Source organism: Crocuta crocuta, unplaced genomic scaffold, assembly GCF_008692635.1.
Source record: "Crocuta crocuta isolate KB4526 unplaced genomic scaffold, BGI_CrCroc_1.0 scaffold129, whole genome shotgun sequence".
Lineage (NCBI taxonomy): Eukaryota > Metazoa > Chordata > Mammalia > Carnivora > Hyaenidae > Crocuta > Crocuta crocuta.
In genome coordinates this window covers 3,382,227-3,405,107 of record NW_027551571.1, presented here as the reverse complement: position 1 = coordinate 3,405,107, position 22,881 = coordinate 3,382,227, and the positions used below count along the sequence as shown (strand labels likewise).

The 22,881-nt window shown below is 52.8% G+C and overlaps 1 protein-coding gene across 1 annotated transcript in view; it reads right to left on the bottom strand.

Moving 5' to 3' along the window:
- Window positions 1-11,335, bottom strand: part of RNF144A (ring finger protein 144A) — a 114,986-nt gene extending 103,651 nt beyond the window's left edge. The window contains exon 1 of the mRNA XM_077751017.1: window positions 11,313-11,335. The gene's annotated coding sequence lies outside the window, so the exon portion shown is untranslated. The remainder of the gene's footprint in view (window positions 1-11,312) is intronic.
- Between the last annotated feature and the right edge of the window lie 11,546 nt (window positions 11,336-22,881).

The following is a 22,881-nucleotide window of genomic DNA, read 5'->3' as shown; positions in this document are numbered from 1 at the left end:
TTAGATCAAGAAGATGGAAAGTTTCCAGACAGGCTCAAGGTCTTTGCAGAAGACCCCGCGGGCCCTGACGGGGGCAGGATCCGAAGCCCCTGTCTGGCGGTCCAGCTTTGCTCCCCTCAAGCGGTGACCACAGCGGCTCAGCTGTAAGGCGCTCCTCGGGCCATACTGTCATACCCCTGACGTCAGCTGCCCGTGGTCAGATCTGCACAGCTGGACGTAAAACAACCCCACAGGGAAAGTGTACGCGATCCGATGGCTTGTTTCGATCGTCAGTAACAGGGACGCCTTCTTGTTAATTACCCATTCCTCTTCAAGCCCGCTGCCGGAGATCATTTATTTGTTAAAAAACATATCTACTGGGTCTCAACTAATAAAATGTAGCTGTCTTGGTGGGCAAGCTTTACAATTAAATAAATGTTAAAACCAAATTCATTTATTTCACTATAAACTATAAAGATTAAAACCAAAATCATTTTATTTCACTATAAAATAGAACCACCATAATGAGTCAAAAGTGGAAAAGGCCACAGCCCTCATGAGCTACGATCCCTTTCCTCGGCATATTTTCCAAGTCTGAACACACACTGTACAAGGCAGTTCAGTCTAATTGCTTTCAATTCATGATATATTATGAACGTTTTCCCATGTCCACAATCTCCAAAAATCTTATCTAATCAAAGCAGGATATTTACTTAACCGTACTTAGACGTTTTCCATTTGGGGCTCTTACTTAAAAAAAACAAACAAGAGAAGCATTTGTGCATAAAGATTCCTTTTTCTCCACATTTAGCATCATTTCCTTGAGCTACATTCCTCAAAGTGCAACCGTCTGAAGTATCTGCGGTCACAAATAAAAATAATGCATTTAAAAAAAATTGTGCATTTAGCCTTAAGTAATCCCCTCCCCCCATCACAGCCTTATTTAGGCCTAGAAATACCTTCCTTCTGCTGAGGCAGCATGGTTTATTCTTAACCGCTTCCTGCTCTGCCTCAGAGCCCGCTTCACACTAGCAAATGTGCCTTTTACCGAATCCCTCTTAGACAGTCTTTTAAGTAATAATTTCATCCTTACCAAGAAAAATCTTTCCGACCATTCAAGTTATTTATTATCACATAATGGTAGTTATACGGTAACTACACTGACTTCTAGGTAAAGGGTATGGTGTAGATAATGTAGACAGAGCTCAGACAGGAAAAGATCCATCTATAATTTACACTAAAATCATATAAACTACATTTGCAGCATCCAGATGATTCTTTTTCCTAGCAGCTCAGCTAAGGGGGTTTGCCATTTGGGGTCAGTTTATGGATTCCATTGGTCGTAAAAATCACCTTACAGTGGGCTTCAGAATAAAGAACACATAAACCCTGGAGCAGATCAGAAGATCCTTTATGTTTTAATGTACTGAGTGGAGTTAAAAGTTTAATGTTCTGGGCTGGCTGGGGGCTCAGTCAGTTAGGCCTCCAACTTCAGCTCAGGTCACGATCGCAAGGTTCATGGGTTCAGGCCTCGCGTCGGACTCTGTGCTGACAGCTCAGAGCCTGGAGCTGCTTCAGATTCTGTGTCTCCCTCTCTCTCTGCCCCTGCCCTGCTCATGCTCTGTCTCTCTGTCTCAAAAAGTGAATAAACATTAAAAATAATTTTTTCTTAATTTTAATGTACTGAAGCTAAGTGCACCATGTCCTGCACCGGGAATTGCTGGAGCAGCCCAGCCTGCAGCATGTTCAACCCAAGAAAGGGTGACAAATGGGTGTGGAGGCCTGAGTCCCAGCTCTATGGCCCAGGAGAGCTGCAAAGTGGGCACAAGTGGAGGGCGGTGCCGAGGTCAGAGACGTTTTCCTCCCCAGTGAACAGCGCCCTCGTTTCAGGTGAACTATTTCTACAGAGCTGTGCCTTGAGTTTAACTTGACTCAATGGCACTTATATTTTGTTGACCTAATATGACACGTATTAACATCAATTCTGGTATTTTTTTCATATTTTGGAGCTAATACTTGTTTCCAAAATGTAAAAGTATTTCACTTAGCAAAGCTCACAGGCCGTAGGCTCCGTGCCTGCCATGCCCGGCGAGTGAAAAGATGCTGTGTCAATGCCACATTGTGCGCAAGAAGCCAGGGCGGCTCGGGGACACCGTGAGGCCCCAGGGGACCACGCAGAACTCCCAGGAAGTTGCAGGAAGGAGCCAGATAGGATGACCGGCACGGAAGGCAGCGGGGACGCGGGAAGGAGCAGGTGATGCGGGGGCAGGGGTGCCCTGGGATGCCCTGGACCACGGGGCGCGTCAGGTGACAGCCGGAAATGCAGCCAGCCAGGGACAGCGGGCCAGGGAGAGGAACCAGCCAGCAGAAACCACGGGCTTCCAGGATGCAGAGGAAGACACTGGGCAGCTATGAAAGCAGGGGTGCCGTGAGGAAGGAAAACGGGGGTGCCCTGAGGAAGGAAAGTGGAGGTGCCGTGAGGAAGGAAAGCAGGGGTGCCCTGAGGAAGGAAAGTGGGGGTGCCGTAGGGAAGGAAAACGGGGTGCCCTGAGGAAGGAAAGTGGGGGTGCGCTGAGGAAAAGTGGGGGCGCCCTGAGGAAGGAAAGCGGGGGTGCCGTGAGGAAGGAAAACGGGGGTGCCCTGAGGAAGGAAAGCGGGGGTGCCCTGAGGAAAAGTGGGGGTGCGCTGAGGAAGGAAAGTGGGGTGCCGTGAGGAAAGCAGTGCTGCCAGGAGCGAGGCGAGCGGCAGGGAGGAGGTCGGGGAGAGCCGTACTGGGTGAGGGCTCACAGCACAGTGTTGTATTCTAAGACTAAGCCAAGATAGGCTGACTCCGGGCGCAGGAGGTAGATGACATAATACGGGGACAGGCTTCTCTCAACCAGCCTGCCCTGGGCTCTGACATGTGGGAGATCCGGGGTACGCCTGACTTGATCCCTGCGGGGGGGGCAGGGAGAGGGCCAATGTTCTGGAAAAATCACAGCAGGGGCCGTGAGAGAGACAGGTGCACCCCCCTCCAGGGAAGGGGGGCAATCAGGAGGTCCTGTGGCAATTAACCTGCTGCCAAGGTGACAGCGGAGGCACATTTCAAGGATCAGGATGTTAAGTTTGTCCAACCCAATCCCCTCCTTTTATACATTGAAAAAAACAAAGTCCAAGGATATCTGCTTCTGAGCAGACACGGAATTGAGCCCAGTCCCTGAAGAGCTGACTCTGAATGACACAGGCTGGGGGGGGGGGGGGGGTGGTTTGCACAAATCTGCCAAGTCAGGCAGGAACCTCAAGTATCCAGGGCTGAACTCAAGACACTGTCACTGCAGAGTGACAAGGAGAGCACGACCCAAATCAGGGCCACACACGCGACTGTGCAGCCCACCAGTGAGGGCGACCCCGTCCAGGGTGCACGGGTCCCTGTGGGAGGCGGGGGTGCTGCTGAAGCTCTTCAAAATGCCCCGTGAGCCGTTTTGAAAGGTACTCGGCCCTGTCCCTCCAGATCAGCACTAGGGCCAGTACAGCGAGGAAACATGATGTGAGCCGCATCTGTGATTTTAAATATTCTGGCACAGTTTTTTTTAAAAGGAAAAGTAAGCAAGGGAAATGAGTGTTAGTGAACATTGTATGGAAATAAAGTAAAATTATCTCAACAGGTAATTGACATAGAAGTTATTACTGAGATATTTTACGTTTGCACTCTGTCTTTCACACTCGGTATTCAAAACCTGGGTGCTGTCTACTCTACGCTCACGCCCCTGGGACCGGCCACAGTACGGGGGTCTCAGGAGCCCGGGGGGCCAGCAGCTACCGCCCAGACAGCCCGGCCCTCCGTCCACACTCCCCTCTGCCTGTCCGGGCTGGTTTGCTTCTGCTGTACCAGAAGGAGGTCCTGCCTCCTGCAGATAAACACGACCCTTCAGGGACCAGCCTTGTGTGTCCAGCCATCGGGACACAGCCCGAGCTGGTCCCATGCTGGTCCCCTGGAAAGAGCCTGCACCCACCGCACGTGGCCAGGAACTGAGAGAAAACAAGGTCACTGGCACGGAAGCAGGGCATTGGGCCAATGGAGAAGAGTCCCCAGAGCGATTAAAGTATTAACAGATAAGAACTGTCCCCTTGGCCCCCATGCTGCTATGGGAAGGGCAGGTGCATTTCAGAATAAACTGAAAACATTTCCTTCTGACGTCTGCAGGGTCCCCAGCCCAGTACCCAAGTGAGGGCTCCTTGAATATTTATTCGGCATAAAAAAAAAAAAAAAGAAGCATGTGCCTTAAATGTTGAGCTATTTCACAAATAGGGAAAGTGCAGGGTGAGCAGCAATGCCAGATGAAAAGGGACTCCTATGTGTCCCGACCGCCTGTTTTTACTACAGCGCGACTGGAAGTTTTGAAATTCCCACAGCTTACAGGGTTCACAGCTGCCTGCTGATTACAGAACAGCACACCCCGTTTGTTCTGGAAAGGCCTCGCAGGCCCCTTCCCTCCCTCACACCCCGTCCTCGCCTTCACCCTGTATTTCTTCATCTGCCTTGGATCTAAGGAGTTTTGCCAGATTAAGGGACATGAGAGCAAAAGAAGAAATGGACGAGACTGCTTCTGGACTCAGATGTCTGAGTGGGGGAGACGCCTGGTGAAGTTCAACGTATATTTAGCCGGAGCTGGATGCACAGGCCTTCGGAAATGAACAGGACGGCTCGGTGACTTCCGGGGGCTCAGGGCACCCCAAAACTACTAATATCCAGAGAAGATTCAGGTGGGCTCCCCTTACATTGACAAGACACCAAGAAGACGTAAGCTGCGCGCACCTTGGTCTGGACCCGGTCCCCTGAGGATGCCCGCCTATCACAGAAGACCAGGTAAGAGAGGCAGGGACAATGTATGACCGCAGTCTGGCCAGGCACCGCACGGGGCCGCTGGCTTCATGCTCTGCCCCGTCCTGTCTCTCAAGGTCGGTCTTTCCCGCTCTTGTTTCTTCTCCGCTCCAGGCAGCCCGGTTCAAGGAGACACATGCAGAGGCATCCGTGGTGCTTTATTTTTGAGTTTTGTTTAAGTGTATTCATTTGGAGAGAGAAAGAGTGCAGGGGGAGGAGGGGCAGAGAGAGGGAAAATCCCCGACATGGGGCTCCATCCCAGGAACCAAGAGATCATGACCTGAGTGGAGATCAAGAGTCGGATGCTGTGAGCCACCCAGGCGCCCCTGTGCCGTGGTGCTTTAGGAAAAGCCTGTTCTTCCCTGATAAGACGACAGAGGCAGCCCACCTCCCCAGAGCCGCTGGACCCCGGGGGGCCCAGCAGGAGGAGGAAAGACAGCCTGCTAAGGACGGAGGAGTCTGGCTGGCAGCACAGAGCGGCAGCCCCGGAGCCTGCGACCGTCACCCCCCATGCCGCCAAGGACACGGAAGCACACCAAATCCCTGTTAACAGGCGCTCTGTTGTGGGCCAAACATACAGTAACGCACAAATACACACAAACATGGACGACCTGACGCTGGCAGATGAGCTACGGAATGAACTGTGTCCCCAAAGGATACCCTGAACTCCTAACCCTGGGCATCTGTCAATGTGACCTCCTCAGGGTCTCCGCGGGTGGTCAAGTCAAGATGTGACTGACAGGGTAGCTCAAGTCCAGCAGAACTAGCCATTGCTTCCCCTCTCCATCCATGCACGCGACCATCACAGGAACCCCACAGGACGGCTGGCTTGTAAACAGTCTGGAGGCCACAAGTCCAAGGTCAAGGGTGTCTGTTGAGAGCCGGCTGCCCGGTTCAGACAGCCGTCCACTCACTGTGTCCTTACAGGGCAGACGCGGTGAGGGAGCTCTCTGGGGTCTGTTCATAAGGGCACTGATCCCAGTGATGAGCGAGCTCCGCTCACGGCCTAAGCATGTCCCAAAGGCCCCGCCTGTCACTCCATCACACCAGGGACGAGGTTTCCACACAGGGATTTGGGGTGACACGCACTGAGCACCCCTGACCCAGAGATAGGTTCTTCAGGTCCCACCGGCTGATGGAATAAAAATACCTTCTTTTCTTCCTTCTTCGGCAACATCGGGCCCCACCGGCCACGCCGCTGACCGCTGACCGCTGGCCTCTTGCAACCACTCAGCCTCGGATCCCATGGCCGGTGGCTAAGCCTCATTGAGACACAAAGGAGGAAGAAGCGAGTGTGATCTCAGCCATCCACACCGGGCCCTTGGGCCGCCTGCTTGCCAAGCAATTAGGAAGACATACACAGTTTTAGCCAACAAGCTCAAGTTTAGGGCCTGAGGCGCCGGCTCTCAAAACCTCCCGGCAGCTCTTGATTGCACTGCGCCAGGCCTCCTGGGCACCATGCAGCGGGCGTGCACAACCAGGAAGCACCGTGTGGCCATCGGGGCATCGGAAAGGGTCGGTTTCTGGGATGGTTTCTTCCTCCACCAAGAGCAAGACACAGACAGCCCCCAGGGTCCCCGCAAACCTTCACGCTTCCAAAGCAAGGCCGCTTCTGGGACACATGCCCTGTGCGACTCTGCAGAATGGGAAGTGTCACCGCATACCGAAGGAGGGTGTGAGGCACTCAAGGAACACAGGGAATATTCTGCACACGCGCGACTAGATGCTCGCAGCTGCTCTATAATTCCTCTGCGCGAAGGACCGCGTGAATCAGGGCATTTCGCCGGCAAACACCCTTCCTAGGAACTCCTGGAGCACCCCAGTCTCCTATTAGAAAGATCCAGAATCCTAAGGCTGATGGAGCCCATCTCCCTCTCCCGCCCCTGAGGGCCTGACCACCAGCCCTGACTCAGCCTCCCTGTGAACAAATCCCACTTGGCCCAACATCTCGGGCCCCTCTGCACGGAGCTCAGTCGTCCACGCCTTCCTGCCCCTCAAAGTCTACACAGGTTCACGCCGCTGTCCAGAGTCCCCATGACACACACTAGTGGCCCTTGTGTGCAGAGCAAGGACCATTCTGCCCCATCCCTCCCCTGCCCCCCCACCCCACCCTCCCCGGGCATCACAGACTGCTTCCTGCCAGCCCAGCAAAGCTCTTGTCTCTTATCTCACCCGGGAACTGATGTTTTCTGCTGTCTACCAATTGCAGGACCCAGGACGGGCAAGCCCTTCCTCCCTGCACCCCGACCGGCAGGGCCGTGAGCTCCGGACCGCCCTTCTCTGACACCAAGCGACTCCCACCTGCCCTGCATTCAGCTCCTTACGTCCCACACCACTAGACTCACCTCCCAGAGAGAAGCCTCTCGATTTGCTCAGATCAGGCCGGAGAACAGAACGTAAACTTGAATCCCATGTCTTCACCCACAGCCCACCGAGGTTTCCCTTCTAAGCCCCGTTTTTCTGTCGTGTATTCAGTCCCTTAACAAAAAACACACATTTAGAAACCGCATGACGTGCGCTGAGGAAATGCAAAAATGAGTAAGTTCTTACCCTTGTAGGGCTTATGATGTAGCAGAGGAAATCAAAGTTACATAAATCACTAAAATTAGATTCGAGAGTTTTAAGGGCAATCGCAGGTTTTGAAGGAAAAGTTGCTATGGAAGCACCTGGTGGAGAGAACATCTCGGCCCGCGGATGGGAGAGAGAGAAAGCCGGGCCTCGGCACTTCCGTCCTGTGCCCCGGGCACCTCCACTGTCCCGTCTGCCAGAGGCCAGCACCCGGCGGGTGGATCCCCACGGTCCGTCCCCACGTTAATGATTCTGCAGCTTTAAGAAGGCGGTACGTGTGCGGAGTCTGGCAGGCCCCTGGGCATGTGGCCCACGCAGACGGCGGGAGAGCAGAAGGCGGGAGAACGTTCGAGGGCACAGGCGTGGAGACTGTGGGGGGCACCACACCGGACACACGGACTGGGGCCAAGCAATGAAGCATCCCGAAGGCTCAACCAAGGGGCACACTCGTACTCAACAAGCAAGGTGGGGGGGGGGGTAGCTGAGGGTGTCCCAGCAGCAAAGTGACAAAACATGATGAGGGACTCCAGCGCAAGTCACCCAAACAAAAAACTGCATTGATTCTGGCTCCAGAGCACCTAGTCACGAGAAGGTGTTACCCTGACGAAGAGGAAGGTGCTTAACGCAGGGGTCTGGGCCTTTCTGAAGGGGACACGTGCCACCACCCCCACGCCGGGGCAGAGTGACAGCCTCTCCGACCAGCAGGCTGCCCGTCCTGCAGGGGACGTGAGCAACCGTCACTGGGGCGTGGCGGGGGGCAGGGGAGGGCAAGTGGAGTTGGGGAGAACCTGAGGACAAGCCAGCCACTGGGGGCAAGCGGGGGGGCCACACCCCACCCACTGCTGGCGGTTAACATGTGGTCTGGATGCCAAGGGACCAGAGGGCGGGCGCCCTCACTGTCCCCATGGCTAACGGGTCAGTGGAAGCCGAGAGCCATTCTGCCCTGGTCCGACGCAGCCTGCAAGCCCACCGCCCTCCCGGTAACTGTAAATGCAGCCCCTCAATGTTCAGTAAGCAGGTGCTGTTCCAAAGCACTGCTCCCACAAAGGTCCCAGGAAAACCGTGTAGCGGGAGGCGCTCTGAGGACAGGCACAACTACAGAGGCACCATCGATGCCAACCTCGCGGGTCAGGAACCCTCCCCTCTGCTCCGCCGGGTCTGGGCTCGGGCTCCCACCCACAGGGCGATGCCCGCTGGGGCAGAAGCTACGGAGGCCCACAGAGGATGTGGCCGATTCCCTGCTCGGAGCTTCTCGACAGCAGGCAGGCTGCTACGGGCCCAGCCTTGCTCAGGGGGCCCTGATGACAAGGGGCAGGTTCCTGGATTGGGAATACGGTTGCTGCTCGAGGTCCGGCTCACCTTCTCTGAAGCAAAGCTCCGCCGGCACACAGACCTGGCGGGTGGGAAGGGGAGGGGGAGGGGCGGAGGCTCCAAAACTGAATAGTGGAAAACCCCTCGCACTGGCAGGACCTTCTAGACGACATCAGAAACGAAAGCAAGTCTATTACCCCGGGAATGTCGGACGGAACAGCCTTGGGAGACAGCCAGCGGGCTCTAAGCTCCCAGCCCACCCCGGCTCTTGCCTGCTGTTCCCAGACCCAGACTCTGACCCTGAACCTCCAAAGTGGCCTGGCTCCCCCAGACTCGACCTTCAAGTCCTTGGGATCACCAGCTCCGACAGACAGGCAGAACCCTCGCCCCACCCCACTTCACTCTGCATAGCAGCCCGAGGCATAACCGTCTATGAATGTGAATGCGCCCTCAACATCACAGAATACAGCCTTTCCTGAGGGTTCTGAGTCTCACATGGGCTTCCACGTGGGCCGTGTGCACGGCCTTGGCCAAGCCAACGACTCTCGGCTTCACTTCCGTCCTGTGCAGGTGGGGGACGGCAGGAACACCTGCCTGCCGGGCTTGAGACCCGGGGCCACAGCTAGGGCGCAACTGGCACCTGCTGATACGGGACACGCTAACTGAGCAAGAACTCCGCTTTCCTCTCTCTCCTGGGGCAAATGCTAGGAGACTCAAACGCTGGTTGACACGCTTCTTCACGCCATCCGGGGAGCTTATGTTTCTCCGTAACGGTGCATCCCGCTTGTCAACTTGCTCCGCAGAGGAAGTCCCCTTGTTCTCGGAGTCTGCAGGCCGTCCAGGAAACACGCTCCAACTCAGGCTTTAGGTTCCGGGGACAAAGGAAGATGGACACTCTCGTCACCTAGAACCACCCTCTCCAGAGCCTATCTGTCAATCGCAATAATCATCTGCGAGAGAAGACATTCTCCTTGATAAATCCTGAAAACTGGTTGTGTCTGGGGAGCTCTCCTGCAATGCTGATTCTCCCGGAAACGCCGTTTAAGGCAGCCCCTGGTTCGTTCTGGGTTTTGCAAATCACTCGGGCCGACACCTGAGTTTTACAGTTGAAGGAACTGGGGCCCTGCAAGAAGGTGAGGACACTGGCTCTCAGTCCCGTAGAGGGGTCAGAAAGTTGGGCAAGCTCTGTCCTTCTGGAATAATCCCCAGCAGGTACGTGAACAGTTGCTGCAATTGAATTTCATCAGCTAATTAAGAAAAGCTGTTCGTTTGTGGCAGCAAAGCAGAAACAAAGGACAGAGGAGGCTGGTCCCGAGAATGATGACCTCAAACGACTTCTCCAGGAAAGGCACCTTCAACTGGGTCCTTGGATCTCCAAGGAAGGAAGCTACCCAGGTGCATATGGAGAAGGCCCATCCTCCTTAGTAGCGTTCCACACTGCTCATGGCCCCCTGGCTCTCTCTGATGTCCCACACCCAGGAATCTGGGGGTGGGGGTAATCCATGCTTAGTCACATGCACTATTGGAGTCTGAGGCCTCACCGTCACCCTGGGTGACTCCAACCCACCAGACCCCCAGAGGAGCTGACGTGTCTCCACTGTCCCTAGCGCAGGCGCAGAGCAGAAGGTGCAGCAGGAACAGCAGTCAGGTAAGGGGGCTCCAGGCCCAGGCCAGCCACAGCCCTTGTGGGGGGGGGGGTCCCCAGGCTGGGGTTGCAGGCCTGTCTCCTCCCCACGTCACGATGAGTGGCTGGGCTAGGAATCTGTAATGACCGTCCAGCTCTGCGGTCCTCGGTCTACAAGGCCAGGCCGGTGGGCACCACCAGAGAGAAAGGCTCTCAAGTAGGGGAGAAATTTGAACAAAAGGAGGCAGCAGGACCAGATAATGAGCCACAATGGGACGAAGGGACGAGGCGCCAGCCCCAGGCTGAGCCCCAGGCTCACCCGCGAAACGTCAGCAGCGGCCCCTGAAGGCTGCGTGGGGTCCCTTGCAAGTCCCCAACCACACCGGGCCCACAGGAGAAGCGCCGTCCGCTAGGGCGATCCGGACGTGGGAATCACACGCTATCAAACCCGGGGCACCAATAGGCTGATAGAGCACGCACCTGAACGTGCCCTTCCGGCTGTGGGGACCCCGGCCAGGCGCAGCCTGGGGGTGCCCACATGACATTCCCGGGAGTCCGCGCCTCCGGAGCGCTCCAGGCCTACTGGCATTAGACTCAAGGCCCCTTCAAACGTGTGAACTTCCAAACTCCAGTTCCACTGGATCCGGAAAATTCCCATCCCATCAAAATTGGGTTATTTGCGATCCGTTTTCTCATGAGGTCTGCGGTCTGAGCCTGACCTTTGAGAAGCAGTGGAGTGGGAAACCCAAGACCCAGGAGGTGGGGGGAGGGGGTGGATTCTAGGGGCGGCACACTGCACCAACAGCCCCTAAATCACCCACTCACCTCCTCCACTTCCAAAACCCTCAAGGGCTCCCACTGCCACGGATCAAGACCCCAGTCAGCCCCGAGTTTGAAAGCGGTGATTTGTCTCCTCAAATTCCCTTTGCAGTTTTTACAAAATAATAAAAACAAGAGTTATAAAGTCACCGGAACAGTGCGAAACGCCAGGTGCCTCATCTCGGTGCTGGGGAGGGGAAGCTCGGTCCCACCGGGGAAAAATCCGGCCCACAGCTTGCGTCCCACCCCCCACCCCGCTGGGCCAGGTGCACTTCCTAACACGGGGACGCCCCACCTTCCAGCTGTGACCCCACAGCCCACCCTCCCCTCCCGACCCCGGCTCCACAGGAGTCCCCACCAACTTACTTTGCGCCCTGCCCTGCCCTTTACTTCGGCAGCAGCTCCTCCGCGGCGGGTCCCCCCGAAGGGCACCCCCAGGCCCCGTTCACTAGAATGTGTCCTTGTCCTTACAGACCCCAGGCCCGCTCCCGGGAAGAGCTTCCTCGCCAGGACTGTCCACTGCCAGATGCCCGAGCCAGATGTCGTTGTGGCGCCGGGGCCAGGCCCCCTCCCCCAGGGCAGCAGCACCCACTCGGGATACTCTTCGGAAGCCTTAGCCAACCCTTGCCGCCTCCCCAGACTTCCGCCAGGCGCAAGACAAACACCGGGTATTTGCTGAATGGACGTTTATTATTATTGTTATTATTGGCTGCAAAGAAAGGCAGAGAGAACTTCGGAACTGACCATCCTAGACTTGACTATGGAGACCATGAGGGTACAAGAGGTGGCCCCTTCGCCCCTGGGGCCGAGCCTGGCCCGAGCGCCCAGGACNCGGGGGCTGGAGGAGAGCCTGCCCGCAGGGTCGGGGACCCGAGACCCAAGCAGAAGCAATCCACTCCCTAGTCTCGGGGCTTCTGGCTTGTTGCTGTCAAGACGGCTGAAGGCAGAGTTCCTGCGAGGTCTATTTTTGCCACTCCCTTCGGTAGCTAGAAGTTCGCCAAGTGTTAAATTATATGCCTGCCAGGCACGCATGGCTGAACAAAACTTGGTGTGTGTGCAGCAATGCCTCCTTCAATGCATGCACTCGTTTCTGCAGAATTGTGGGGCACCCCACCCACCGTAGCATCTTCCTTCCTTAACAGCAGCCCCGCTACTCGCTTGTGGGCTCAGAATTCTTTTATTTATTTTTTTTTTAAATTTATTTCTGAGAGAGAGGGAGACAGTGTGAGCAGGGGAGGGGCAGAGAGAGAGGGAGACACAGAATCTGAAGCAGCTCCAGGCTCCGAGCTGTCAGCACAGAGCCCGACGCGGGGCTCGAACGCACAGACTGCGAGATCATGACCTGAGCCGAAGTCTGACGCCCAACCGACTGAGCCCCCCAGGCGCCCCTGTGGGCTCAGAATTCTAATGCCTTCACCTACCACCCGCTTGCTGAAGCGGCTAGTCTCTGTTTCCATTGTTTGCAGCTGGAAATGCGGGTGCACGTGTCTTAGCGACCTTCCCAGGGGTTAAATGAGTCAGGTACGCACAGAGCAGTATCTCCGTAACTGATATGGCAAACCGTCAGGACAACATGTCCTTGGCTATTATTTCCCCCGTTTACCCCAAACAGTTCTACTACAAGATTCTCAACTACGTTGACTTTGTGTACAATTCAACTTCCTCTCCAGCAGACACATCTTTTTTAAAAAACATAAATCTGTCTCATCTACATTGGGAAGTTATTCTGGTACATATTTCCCCTCCTCAAAGATACGAACGGGTACTTGACTTCTGAGGTCTCTCAAATTCTTCCTAGAAATGTCGTTGATCAGGAAGAAGGCATAGTGAGATGAATCCTAACGCTTTTCCTCCAGACGCTCAGTAGGGGATGAGAATGGTTCAGCAAAGGGGCCGGAGCCTCACCGTACGTGAGGCTGTGCTGGACGCTCTGTGTGACAGGTGACAGCAATTATGGATTAGTGGTCAGCTGGATGGGTGGTTGTAAATTCACAAGGAATGGGAATGAGCCTGCCCGCTCCGAGACGCATGGGTCCGTGCTGAGATGCAGACATGAAATCAACCCCGAGAAGCCGGGAAGGAGCACGGGGGTGCCGCAGGGAGAGTGTCGGAGAGCAGAACCCTGTTCTTAGCCAGGGGGTTAACAGCTAGTGAGCGTTTATGTAGTGACGTGTGTATGACTTCATTCCCACTCTCTTTGTTGATGAGGTCATCTGGGAAAGATGACATCATTGCTGATAATATAATTTGCATACAATGCATCTAGAATACAATTGTTTTCATAGAGGCTTCCCCATCAATCACCTGTTCCCCCATCCCCAGATCTCTGAACTTGTATAATATTTAGCTTGTTTCTGTGTTGACCATGGCATCTGTCATACTTCGTGTTTCAGGTATTTACTGTCTGATTGTTAGATCTTAACGTTCTGTAGAACAGTGATGAAGTCATTATTCTCTGTACTCCCCCATTGGGCCTTGGGCATGCTAAGCACTCAATAAATAAAGAGGGAAATCATCTACTCTGAGCTGTGCCTGGGAGCACCCACCCTGGCTCCAGCAACAAGCTGCCTGGGGTCTCACAAGGTCATTTCCACTCATCCTGCTTTGTTTTCAGTCTGATTCCTTCACAGGTCGTGACTTTGGGCCATCTCCCCCAGAGGTTTGTGTTGTCAAGCCCGTTTGAAAAGATACCCATTGTTCCTAAGTGTTTGTGACTCATCATTCACTCACTGAACAAGCCTTTATGATGACCTACTGGAGGCAAGATTCTGAGCTCAATGGAGGGCTGCCTCTGTAAAAGGTCTGAAGGCTGGAGACATGGAATTCCATCCTCAGGTTTCTGCTCTGGACACGAAATTGAGGGAAGCTCGAGATTCACACTCGTGGCTTAAAATAAAAACACTTCAGACCCCCGAGTTTGTATGACTTTGGAATCACACATTCTTGAAGTACAGAAAATGCCCATTTCTTTGTTTTTTAAAATCACTTTCGATGCCACGCCTTGTTAATAAGAGCGTTGCCAGCAACCAAATGCCAGGTGTTGTTCTGACTCTCTTGGCCGGTATGCACAAGAATCAGGAGGATTTCACGGTGCTGAGAATACAGGGTGTCACCCACATTCATCCTCAGCACGCAGCCAGGTCCACTGACCGCCACCCCCTAGCCACGCTGTCCCTTTTGAGTGGGCTGGCCACTGTTTCTCTTCCACGGAGTCAGCTCCCTAGGTGGCCCAAGTGGCTTGAGAGGGATAGGGCAATGCTAGCCCCCTTCCTGCCACTCTCAGGGCTTCTTGGGAAAGCCCCCACACACACCCCGGGTCAGGTTCCAGCCTCCCACCTCTCAAAGGCCTCTCCTTCCCCGCCCAAAGCATGTCATCCGAGCCCAGAAGGTCCACGTAAGACAGGAGGCAGGGGCATCGTCCTCAGCTCTGCCTTCAGCTTTGCAAACAGCTAGAAATACTATCAGGCTCAGCTATTTTCCTAGACTACCTGGAGAGAAGGTACAAAAAAAGCAAAGTTACATTACGATCACTTAAAATAGATGGTCAAAACAACACAAAGAATAGCTTCAGGATGAGAAACAAAACTTCAAGTAAGAAAATACAAGTGGAGAGAAAAAGTCGTCACTGCGGTCCCTGGACAACAGGGCTGTGGATGGAATTGCATCCCCTCCAAATTCTTATGGTGAGGTTCCAACCACGGCTAACTCATGATGTGGCCTTATATGGAAATAGGGTCATTGGGAATGTCATTAGTTCAGATGAAGTCATACTAGAGTGAGCCCCGATCCAGTTTGGCTGGTGGTGTTGCAAAAAGAGGAAGTTTGCAGACCTGCACATAAGGGAGACGTTATTGTGAACATGAACATGAAGGCAGAGCCTGGGTGATGCTTCCACAAACTGAATCTCACCAAAGATTTCGGGCCAAGCGCCAGGAGCCAGGAGAAGGTCAGGAACAGATTCTCCCTCCCCCCACCGCCCCCCACCTCCCAGCCAACCCCTTAATCTCAGACTCCGAGTCTCTAGAGCTGTGCCCTGATACATTTCTGTTGTCTGAGCCATTCAGTCCCTGGGGTTTTGTTCCAGCAGCTCCAGCAAACCTGTACAAGCCCCCAAAAGGTGCCCACGTGTGACTATAATTCAGACAGTAAGTGTCACAACAAAAGTAAAAACGTCATATACAAAGGCGGTAAAGATTAATGGGTGGGTGAAGATGAAGAAGAGGGCACCTCGTGGAAGTAGGAGCCGGGAGGTTGGGCAGGGGGAGCTCCCCCGCCCTTTCACTCATGGTCATTGCCAATCCAGCTGACAAGGGCCTTGCAGACGATGCTCCTTTACTGCATCCCCCCTGACTGAGGAAGGAAGGTCCCCTCTGTCGGGGCAACAGCCCAGCCAGTGAGAAACCGTCACATCTCAGCCAAGGAGGAGCCGCAGGGCCTCCAGCTCTTCCTTTACTCCGCTGAACTCTTGGGAACAGCCTTCCCAAGGTCCCGGTGTCCTTGAGAGGTGCTCCTCTCCTTTCCTTGTGGACTTGCCTATAGCTTGCTTGTCCCAGATCCCAATTCTCTGTTATTCCTGAATAAACTCATTGTTGCTGTTACAATAACCGGCAGGTTTATTTTTAAGGTTAACAATCGGAAATAAGAAGGTTGCAATGTCAAGAACAAAGTGAAACCGTTTTGCTTGGCTTCTTTTCCAAAACATAGAGACGTTTTCACCACCTGTTCACCCCCGTGCTCAGCTCAGGAGGGACAGGTTCTGGGCACTTAATAAGTATTTGCTGGATGAAGTAAATGAATCTTGTCTTCTACAATCTCACTAACTATGGCTTCTATGTGGCCATAGATTGTACATAGACGTTTAGACCAGAGAGAGGGCGGAATCCAATTTTGCAGTTGCACATCCAGAAACACTAAGGTATAAAAGTGGCCTTCGGGGCGCCTGGGTGGCTCAGTCGACTAAGCGTCCGACTTCGGCTCAGGTCATGATCTCATGGTTTGTGGGTTCGAGCCCTGCATTGGACTCTGTGCTGACAGCCAGCTCAGAGCCTGGAGGCTGTTTTGGATTCTGTGTCTCCCTCTCTCTCTGACCCTTCCCTGTTCATGCTGTCTCTCTCTCTCTCAGAAATAAATAAAACATTAAAAAAAAAAGTGGCCTTTGACAATTCCAAGATCATCGCCAGCTAGTGGCACAAATGGTGCTATTATTCAAGGTTCTTGGCAGATTCGGAGTGCTTGTGACATTTTATTACGCTGCTTTTCTATAGGGATCAATAGAATACGGCCCTGGTGGCTCAACAAAATTTAAAAGGCCCTTTTCCGTTCTGAAGGAACAATGAGATTATATTCACCATTCGATGGACTTAACTGTGGGCAGACACTTAAAGCGCACTAAATATCCACATGTTTCTCCACATTTCCAAGCCCCCATGCAGTTAGATGGGGGCACTTGACTCATTTTGTTCAATAGGCTATAGGCAGGAGTTTCACTTGGGGGCTGAGACAGAGAAGAATTTCAAGACCTCTACCGTGCCCACCCCTGCCAGAGAGATAGTAGAGCGACCTCCTGAGATGTCTGGCTCACAACACGAAATCAACCGTTGCCTCCTGGTAGGACAATCCCCAAGAGAACATAAAGTTCCATGTGTTGAGAGACTGAGATTTCAGGGGGCATTTGTGACTGCAGCTTGGTCCAGTCTAAACCAATTGATGCTGGGGCACCTGGGTGGCTCTGTCGGTTAAGCGTCCAACTTTGGCTCAAGTCATGATCTCACAGTATGTAGGTTCGAGCCCTGCGTCGGGCTCTGTGCTGACAGCTCAGAGCCTGGAGCCTGCTTCTGATTCTGTGTCTCCCTCTCTCTCTGCCCCTCCCCTGCTCACGATCTGTCTCTCTCTGTCTCTAAAAAATAAATAAATATTTAAAAATAAATAAATAAATAAACCAACTGATGCATTCAGTACAGACTGGTTTTGAGTAGCAATGATTCATCGTGCTGTCTCGTAAAGAGAGCCAGAGTGCACCACCAGGTAAGGAGAATAGACTGTCAAGTACTAGACACAAGAGCTCGTTTGAGGTAGTTTGCAAAAAGCCAGGAAAATATGCGAACCTGGGAGGAATTTAGGGATCGGGTTGGCAGAAAAGAACCACAGTAAGGAAACCAGACAAGAGGCGGGGTGCCCAGAGCACGTTCCTCATGGATGTGGCCACAGGGTATCATCGTGGAGGTACTAAGGATGGAGGAGCAGCACTGCATCCACTGACTGGGGTTTGGGGAAGATTTCACAGGTGTAGCGAGTGCGGCAGTGGCTTGCCCAGACCCCTGCACAGAACCAGGACACTCCCTCCCCCAGCTGCTGGGAGGGTGGGAGGCTGACACTCCCCTCCTGGGAATTTTCCTCTCCCAGGGGAAGCTGCTGCACCCACATTTAATACCCTCTTTCTGGAAGTAGCCTCTTCTAAAGATTGGTCTGTGCCAAGTTAAAGACCTGCCCTGCTCGCTTAACCCTGAGCCGTCCCGAAGGGTCCCAGGGCACAGATCCATCTACTGATGCTCCACTGCAAATACATCCCAGACTCGCTGTTCACCACCCTCTCTACAAGGGGCGGTCCTGACCGCATCTCCTGCTGGCAAACAGCCACCCTGGAACCCGCTTCCCAGGGACCCGACCAGGGGAAGTGACAGCAAGTGAGGAGTTCCAGCCACGGCAACGCCTAAATCAGGACAGATCATCTGGTTTGACAAGGCAGAGGGTTTGTCTATTAGAATGAGGGTGGTAAGGCCCCCTGGGTGGCTCAGTCAGTTAAGCATCTGACTTCAGCTGAGGTCATGATCTCCCAGTTCTTGAGTTCAAGTCCTCCATCCAGGTCTGTGCTAACAGCTCAGAGCCTGGAGTCTGCTTCGGATTCTGTGTCCTCCTCTCTCTCTGTCCCTCCCCTGCTTGCTCTCTGTCTCTCTGTCTCTCGAAAGTAAATAAACATTAAAAATTAAAAAAAAAAAAGAAATGAGGGTGGCAGCTGGGCATGGGTCTGGGATCTACCTGTGGATGGAAAGGTGGGGGACGGTAGGAGGTCATGGAGAGTAAGAATAGAATTTAGGGCTACGCAGGCCCTTCTGGGCCTAAAAAGATGTAGAGAGCTCTTTAGAGGCTGTTTTGTTTCTAAGAAGTGTTTTGTTTGCATTTAAGTTTTATTCCACTAAGATTTTAAAAGTACTAGTCTTAGATTATTTAATCTCCTTAGAATACAGACAATCCATAAAAACCTCTCTTTCTCTCTCTCCACACACACATACACACACACACAAACACACACACACACAGCCACCACCACCACTAACCAACAACACACACAAGTGAATTCCCTACCTCTTGGCCGCCTGGCAAACCTCTCCTAATATTTCAGACCTCAGTTCCCAGTGATGCCCTTGGTAATGTCCATGACTCCTTCCAATGCACTAATCTGACTGCCTTGTACTACCTGTTCTTTTGCTACTTTTTTGTTTTCTGTGCCTCTGGCGCCGGACACGGCTGCGTGCAAACTTACAACAGAGAATGTAGCATCTCTACTTCCTTGTTTTGTGTGCATCTGAGACTCCAGCAACTCTCTTTCCCCTTGGCCCCCTCCCCTCTCTCCCATCCGGGCTTGAATGTTAGTCCCTGGGGCTGTGTTTCTGAGAACTTATTCTTCTCAAGACCCCCAGGGTCAGGATGTATCCCATTTCCCCAAAAAAGGAGATGTGCCCTCACAATTCCCAACCATCAAGAGAAGACCCCACAGAGTAAAACAAATAAGCAAACAACAGAACAAAAGCTGAAGACAAAGCTGCGTCTGGGTCTCAGGTGGTTGGGAAGGAGGAGGGAACAGGCGTCTCCCTGACCTTGGCTCTGACCTTGGTCTGCACTCTCAGGAACTCAGGCGCTAGAAAGAAACAGGGGTCTCTGACTCGGGAGGCCAAGCCAGTGGGAATTGCTTACCCGTGTCGATAAAAACAAAAACAAACAAACAAACAAAAAACCACACAAGGTTCGACTGAGTAAATCTGAAGATCAAGTTGGCTTCATTAAGAGATTCCTGAAGCCGGCAGCATCCCTTTAAGTAATCGGAGAGCTGCCCCCCTGGCCACATGGTGGGGGGAGGGGGGTGTTCATAGGAAGGGCGGTGGGCAAGAAACTACCTGCAGAAGAAAGAAAGGCTTATTTCAGGCCAGGTTGTGTTCTTTTCCAGGGGAGAGAAAGCAGGGTTGTATCCTGCACATGCCTCCCCAGGGCTGGTCAAGACATTTCGGAAGGACTTGAAAAAGGTCAGTTCCTGGGAGAAGCTGAAACAGTCCTGGAATCTTAATTTCATCTCAGGAGCCACGGAACTCCACTTAGGGCTTGTTTCTTTTTTTTAACACCTGGAATCAAATCAGCCAGCACCTTGACCTTGGCTCTCCAGCCTCCAGAACTGTGAGAAACATGTGTCTCTTCGTTAAGATCCCCGCCTCCCCACCACCACCAGTCGGTGGTACGTTATGAAGGCAACCTGAGCTGATCAGGTCAGTTGAATTCAGACAACACCTGAATGCTCAGCATCTGTTAGGCTTCCTGGAAAAAGTGACATTCCTGACGATGTAAGGCGTGACAAGTCATCCCTCCTGAAAAGACAGGGTTCCAATTTCACAGCATCTCCTGTCTTCTGACTCCTCAGTATCAACCTGCTGGCGGGAAAGAGTTCTCAGAGAGTCGATTACAACCCAAACGTCAAGAAGTGACAGAGGTCAGACTCTTCAGTCAAGGAGCTAAGGGGGTTTCAGAGCGTGATGCTGCGATTTATAGAAAATAAGAAATAAGGGCACCTGGGTGGGTCGGTCAGTTGAGCGTCCAAGTCTTGGTTTTGGCTCCTGGGAGCCCCATGTCAGACTCTGTGCTGGCCATGCAGAGCCTGCTGGGGGTTCTCTCTCTCCCTCCCTCTCTTTCTGCCCCTTTCTTGCTCTCTCTCTCAAAATAAATAAGTGTTAAAAATATTAAAAAAAAAAAAAAAGAAATATATATTTAGTCTTTGTCTTGCTTCCTGGCGCAGAATTCCTGAAACCCTTGGAAATTCCTAAATAATGAGAGGATAACAGTGTATTTTGTTATGTTAATACCGTGACTTTGGAAAAGCCCCAAGGATAGGAGCTGGTTGCCAAGGGAGACAACCCAGTGATTAGAAGGTGGGGTCTTTCCTTCCCACCCCCAGGCTTCTGGGAGCGGAGAGGGGCTGGTGATTGAATTCAGTCTCCAATGGCCAATGATTCAATCAACCACAACATCTGTAATGAGTGCCCCATAAAACCCCGAAAGGACGGGGTTCAGAAAGCTTCCATGTTGGGGAGCTTGTAGGGATTTGGGGAGACCAGGGAGCCTGGAGACTGCATGGGGGCTCCTCACCCTTTCCCATAACTGGCCCTACGCACCTCTTCCATCTGGCTGTTCCTGACTTACATCCTCTTACAGTAAACCAGAGATCTAGAAAGCAAAATGTCTCTCCGAGTTCCATGAGCCGCTCGAGCAAATTGATTGAACCCAAGGAGGGATTGTGGGAGCCTCCGATAATCTATAGCTGGTCGGTCAGAAGCACAGGTGTTTCCCTGGCCTTGCGACTGGCCTCTGAAGAGGGGTGCAGGGGTGGGTCCTGTGGGAGGGACCACTTACCCTGTGCGCCCACCTCTGTCTCCAGGCAGATATGTGGGAGTTGAGCTGCATCGAGGGGCACCCACATTCGGAGAAAGGCCCGGCGGTGGGGAAAACCTCGCAGATCACACAGGGAGCAGAACCAGGCACGGATAAGTTGGAATCGCCCCGAATGGAAAGATAACTCACCTTTGGGCCGCCTCCCAGATCCTCCAGGAACCAGCTTGCACAGAGAAGCTGCTTTACTGTTATTATTGTTATGTATTTTTTCTAGATAAAGTGAATTCCCAGAACATGAGATGCATTCACATTCGTAAACAAATGTGTAAGCCACTCAAAAACCAAACCCAGTGATTTTTTTTTTTTTCAAATCAACTATGGTTTTTAGAACGACATTGAATGTCTTCTTATCTGTTAGCGTGACTTGTGAGGAACCGGCTGTTCTCATTCAAGTATAAGAATGTTCATTGACTTTCAAAACCTTCAGAAGGTTTTACGTGGGGAATAAAATTGAGAATGAACTCAATTCTCTTAAAAAATATGCCTGACCGGAAAGATGTGAAGCAAATTAGCAGTTACCTCTGAGTGATGCAATTATGGATAAGTTTTATTTCCTTCATTTGGCTTTACTCTATTTTTCAAATATACTCCAAATGTGTATTGATTTTAGAACTGTGAAGGGGCGCCTGGGTGGCTCAGGCGGTTAAGCCTCTGACTTCAACTCAGGTCTGGATCTCGCGATTCGTGAGTTCGAGCCCCATGTCCGGGCTCTGTGCTGACATCTCGGAGCCTGGAGCCTCCTCCAGATTCTGTGTGTCTCCCCCCGTCTCTCTCCCTCCCCTGCTCGTGCTCTGTACCCCTCTCTCAAAAATAAACAAACATTAAAAAATATTTTTAAAAAGAGATTAAAAAAAGAATCGTGAAAAAAATATTAAAGTCTGATTTTTCAAGCTCATCTCAAGAGCACCTGAGTTGGACTTGCTGTGGGATTTCCTGTAAAATTTACCCTTTCCTTCCCCATAACTGGATAGGACACCTATCAGCAGGGGCTTGACAAGGAGCTGCGCACCTCAGATGCGGCCGAGACACAACCATCAAGGACTCAAGCTGTCCCTTGAGACTCTTTCACTGGAAAGAGGCTCTGGATCTGACCCCTGTCCTCTGGGGCTGGAGCTACGGGTTAGCGCACATCCAGGGGTGTGTGAGTCTTGAGGCCACATCCCTCCTGAAGAAGCGAGTGCTGCAACCAGAGGTCGGGTGCAGGGCATGTCTGAGAGAAGGCTACATGGCCAAGGAGGACCAGACCAAGTCTGGAGGNGGGGGGGGGGGGCGGGGGGGGGGGGGGGGGGGGGGGGGACAGTCGGGGCCAGGAATGCAGAGCCCTTGGCTCTGAGAGCTTGGAATTGGGAGCTGAATCAGACAGGGACACATTGAGATCCCCTAAATGAAAATAAACTGCTTATGGGAGAGAGGGAGGGGAGGGCACTGGCTGATGGGGCGGTACTTGCTTTTCTTATGTTAAGAGCAGGTCCAGGGCCAATGGTCAGGAACCTAACAGAACAGACGATCAGGAACCAGGGTGCAAAGGGTGCACCTCCTTGGCCCCCAGTGCCAGGCGCCTGCCCGTCCCTTGGACTGCTTCCACACGGCCAAGACGTCCTTCGTGCTGCCCCTGGACGAGGCCGAGCGAGGGCTGCGGCTGCTGCGGGAAGCCGGTGAGTCCCCAGGCCCTGGAGGGGCCTAGAGCTAGACCGGAGCGTAGAGCTAGACCGCTGGCACGGAGGCTGGCGCTAGATCCCTGACATGATTAGGTTTTAGACACCTGGCTCCCAAGGCGCTGGCTTTCATTTTAGAATAAATGCAAAGGGCACTTTCCCCAGTGAGTCATCTCCACTCCCTCTGGCTGGTGATTGGGCTGTCTGCAATATGCTTATTAATTATTGATAACCTTGTTGATTACTAAATTGTACTTGCCTTTGGCAACAGCAGTTTGTAAAAGCACGCGATTACTTTAAATACACACCCAGGAGAGGCTTCGTTATATCGGCCCACAGAGAGAGAGAGAAGG